Below are 5,121 nucleotides of genomic sequence, written 5' to 3'. Positions count from 1 at the left end.
GGCGCGACCGCCGTTTGACGATTGAAATAATAATAATAATAATAATAATAATAATAATAATAATAATAATAATAATAATAATAATAATAATAATAATAATAATAATAATAATGGCGTGTGGCCTCCGAAAAAGGCCTGATGCAGTTCTTTCGAGTTGGCGCCGTAGACTTTCACGTCTGTGAGGATTCTAATAATGAAAACGGTACACACACACACACACACACACACGCAGCCATCCCCCGGGCCATTGGAATGAACCAATGAAGGTTAAAATCCCCGACCCGATCGGAAATCGAACGCGGGACATCCTTGGCCAAAGGCCAGTACGCTCACAATGAGCTATTATTTCCTGTTGTGACTAGAAATAAGTGTCTGGAGGCCCACAGAGAAAGATTATAAAGAAACAAATCCTGTAAAGTGGACCATACATGAGAATTCTGGAGATGTACAATCGATCCGACCATCTGATTCGAGCACTATGTCGGCCAGCCTACTGTCGTCTAACTCGAAAAGCTCAACATTTACGGGCCCACCATACTAAAAAAACAAACCCCATGGCACTACAGACCTTGAAGGGCCTTGGCCTGCCAAGCGACCGCTGCACAGCCCGAAGGCCTGCAGATTACGAGGTGTCGTGTGGTCAGCACGACGAATCCTCTCGGCCGTTATTCTTGGCTTTCTGGAACGGGGCCGCTATCTCACCGTCAGATAGCTCCTCAATTCTAATCACGTAGGCTGAGTGGACCTCGAACCAGCCCTCAGGTCCAGGTAAAAATCCCTGACCTGGCCGGGAATCGAACCCGGGGCCTCCGGGTAAGAGGCAGGCACGCTACCCCTACACCACGGGGCCGGCAAGAAGGGAAATAAGCCTACGGCACGTGGTGTTCCCAAGCGGTCACTCATCCAAGTACTGACCCCGCCCAATTTTGCTTAACTGCGGTGATCGGACGAGAACTGGTGTATTCAACATGTTATGGCCATCGGCATGCGCACCATACTGTTCTACAAAAACAAATACAAGCTGAATGAAGTTGAGTTTATTGGCCTAATGGTTTGGGCTCGTGGCACAATGCCTGCCTTGTTCATGGAATTTTGAAAGAAGTTCGAGTTGTCTATGAACAACATTGAAAGCATAGATACCACCAACACGTGGATCTGTACATCTTCTGAGATCTCATTTGTTCGGACCTCCATTATTGAAAAAACATATTACCGCTATATTTCTATCAGATAAAACTTTCTATGCTATACTTAGTCCATTGTGGCAACCCCTAATTGCGGGAAGTCGTTGATCCGTTCAATAAATACATATCAAAGAATCAACAAAATTCTGCTTGGTCAACTGTTCATGCTGATGAAGCCTCTGAATGAATATCGTCCCTTAAGAATTAACACCGCGAATCCGACAATGCTCTTCCTATCCATTATGTTCCTTAGGACTGGTCACGCCTCCCAGCTACTTGTGGATATGCAGATCATCAGAGCCTTTTCCTATACTGTAGTATAAATGAAACTGAGTCTTGAATACATTATACTGTAGGAGTGCGCGTACACGTCATGCAAACATACGGTACGGTTCGGTACGGTAAGGTTCATTTTCCTTTACACGACCGTATAGAAAAATAATTAATAAATAATAAATAATAATATAAATTGTTCTGATGGACTGCATGTCCGTATGTGACTGGGAGGCGTCACAAGTCCTAAGGAGCACAATTGGATAGGAAGAGCATTGTCAGACACGCGGTATTAATTCGTAAGGGACGATAAACTTTGCCCTATAGTGATTTGTATTAGTATTGCAATTTGATTAAAATGTTATTATGTATTGAAAGTACTTGAGTGCTAAATATTACTTTTGTCACAAAATTACTGTGGACTATCAGACTTCTTAAAATTTCCTCATAGAATTCAATTACATATTCAATTATACTCCATTATTTGTCGATTACGTTATAATATACGGTATTTTTCCTTTATATTAACAAGTTACCGAATCAATCTTCGTTGGCCTGCTATTAATTAGAGAATTATTTTAACATAGTCATTCATCATGAAGTGATATTCTTAGAAAAGGGTCCTTCTCAAATGACTGATTTCGTTTTAAGGAACCTACTGTACTTTCCCAATCATAAATGGCTTAAGAAAATATATCGCGCTATTGTAATTCTTATTTCGAAATATACGGCTCTTCATCATTTCTTATACTGTAACTTATAGAACAACCGAATTATTCCTTCTGGCATGAGTCAGCGGTAGGTGTCTAAAGGAGCCGCTAGCTAGAGAGGACATTGTTTTCGAAGCACACAGAAGAGCCGCAGGTTATGCGTTGTAATGCATCATGACCAGGCTCATGAATAACGAAGAGAACCTCCAAGCCGCCGCAATTGTGTACTCGGAATGTATGAATGTAGCTACAAAATGAGAAATAAATGAAAACGTAAATGACAAATGGTCCCGGAACAGGCGACCCTTATACTTTGTCCTTTAGGCTAGCCATTTCTTGCAGCAAAAATTCTCAAGTAGGCCTACGTAGTAACCACGCAGTTACATAATGTTCTGTTCTGAACTCTCAAAACACAGTAATCAGCTACGACAATTCGTTCTCATCACACCATGTGTATATATAGATGAAGAACTCGGTGTATTAAAGAGATTTCAATATTTTACGTAGAGATCGTGGTGATTAATGATTTCGGAGAAAGTAAAACTGGGCAATGGCACTCTATTAACACTAATCAGAAGGAAAATGGAAGAGGTCCGAAATTTTCAGAAAAAGAAGTTATTGCAAAATGAAAGAAGAGGACCATGAATGGCGTGAAAATGGAAGACTCCTTAGGGGTCGGAAAGCTAATATCATCGGGGTCGGAAAAGAACCAGAGTTGAGCAAGAGAGGTTGGATAGGACAGATGAAAGTGAGAAACCTGGCATGAGTAAGTGGAAGGGATGCTAGAACGCAGCTAAGGTCCCATGGTTGCCAGCCCATGCTACCAAGCTTTCCTTAATGTATTTCAAAGTAAATAATTGTCTACACTTTCGGCGCACGACGGGTTAACTTTAACTTCTTCTTTATTTTAGTCTCTAAAAGCTACCGAGTTATATCCCTTACAAAATTTCGGTATAAAAGTTAGATACATTTAGGATAAATAACATTTTCCCTTTCAGCACCCAAATATAGTTTGTCATATCCCCACAATGATGTTGCGTACCTAACTTTGTCATAAGTAGTAATCGTTCTGACTACTTTACTCACTGAAGACTTACAGTACAGACAGTGAGCAGTCATATGGACTGTAATGACTCAGGGAGAAACACGAACAGGAAAAAATGAGGAACAGAAACAAAAATTCTTGGAAAATAAATTTCTTCTTCTTCTTCTGTTTACCCTCAAGGGTCCGTTTTTCCCTCGGACTCAGCGAGGGATACCACTTCTACCGCCGCAAGAGCAATGTCGTGAAGCTTCAGACTCTGGGTCGGGGGATACAACCGGTGAGGATGATCAGTACCTCGCCCAATAGGCCTCACCTGCTATGCTCAACAGGGGCCTTGGTGGGGGATGGGAACATTGGAAGGGATAGACAAGGAAGAGGGAAGGAAGCGGCCGTGGCCTTAAGTGGCCCGGTATTTCACTGGAGAAGAAGTGAGAAACCATGCAAAACCACTTCCAGAATGGTTGAGGTAAGAATCGAACGCACCTCTACTCAGTTGACCTCCCGAGGCTGAATGGACCTCGTACCAGCCATCGTACCACTTTTCAAATTTAGTGCCAGAGTCGGGAATCGAACCCGGGCCTCCGAGGATGGCAGCTAATCACACTTACCACTACACCACAGAGGCGGACGGAAAATAAATGTACAATACAAAAATCCACAGTTCAGGAAAGCCACTCAATATTGAAAACACCCTAGGGATATGAACTACAAATATTAGAAAAATAAAATATAAGTATGAGAATATATTCTTTACTTATTCCTAAATGTTACAATCCTTTCCTTAATCATCGTTATACAGTTGATTAGACTAGCAGTTTGCCTTTTTTTGCCACCGCGAGCGCTAATGTGAGTCGGTGTAGAGTTTCATTTAAGCCCTTATAACTACGTTTGGTGTGGACATTTTTCCAAAATTCAGAAAATGCCTGAGGGTATTGAATCAAGGAGCACATTACAGAAAGAATGATGTAAATAAGTTTTAGTTTGTCAAGGATTTGAATGAAAAAGGAAAAGAGTTAAAAAAAACAAGCGATTTAGGCTGTTTTTTCCGGAACTACATTTAGATCGGAAGTGATTTTCGAAATTTTTCTTTTTTTTTTCGATAGAGCTATCCATGACTCGCAATTTGAACCTTTCCGGGGCCTTTAGTCCTTCACCTTTCGGCACAATCGAGGAAATTGCTTAATTTTAAGTGTTTTGTAGTATGGGATCCCCTAATTTGTCGGCGAAAGCGTTCTTATGGTAACTAGGAACAAGGGATGGATTCCGAATAAAGTAAGATCTCAAGGAGGTAACGAATGTTGGATCATAGCGCATTCTGAATCACTGATATCAGTGTCTAAGCAAATCTTCATCGTCTTCTCTCTGGCCTTAATCCCAATTTATTGGGTCCAGCATTTGATCTGAATTTGGCCAAATTTTATGGCCGAAAAACCTTCCTGACGCCGATCGTATGTGGAGGCATGTATTCGCTATTGTGTATTCGTGTGCCCACTGTAATCAAATAAAGTGGTATTCTGCGATATTATTTAAAATATATCAATAAATAATGACTGACAATTAGAGAATAAGAGGTTTGTAGATGATGAGGATATATAAAACAAGGGTCAAAGGGAGAAATATGACACAATTCCTTGTTTTTTCTCTTGTGAAACATTGGAAGAGGCGCATCTATCGTGAATATTTAGAAGACTAGTGCACTTGGGGCTAAATATTTGGGTAGTGAATATAAAACTACAATAGAGAGAGGTAAATAACTCCGTACATTAGTTAAATTAATCAAAAAGTGGATTTCACTGGGACGAACAACTAAATCTTTCTGTTTTAAACGAATATGTGGCAAAAAGAGAGAAACTGAAATAAGAACCAACAAAAATAATTAACTGTAGGATACATATTGTCATAGAATATG

The 5,121-nt window shown here is 40.5% G+C and overlaps 1 pseudogene; it reads right to left on the bottom strand.

Moving 5' to 3' along the window:
* Nucleotides 1-866: 866 nt before the first annotated feature.
* On the bottom strand, nt 867-985 carry LOC136876556 (5S ribosomal RNA; annotated as a pseudogene).
* Between the last annotated feature and the right edge of the window lie 4,136 nt (nt 986-5,121).

This window comes from Anabrus simplex, chromosome 6 (assembly GCF_040414725.1).
Source record: "Anabrus simplex isolate iqAnaSimp1 chromosome 6, ASM4041472v1, whole genome shotgun sequence".
In the NCBI taxonomy this organism is placed as follows: domain Eukaryota; kingdom Metazoa; phylum Arthropoda; class Insecta; order Orthoptera; family Tettigoniidae; genus Anabrus; species Anabrus simplex.
The sequence above is the reverse complement of the archived record's forward strand: the minus strand, read 5'-3'. Positions and strand labels throughout refer to the sequence as shown.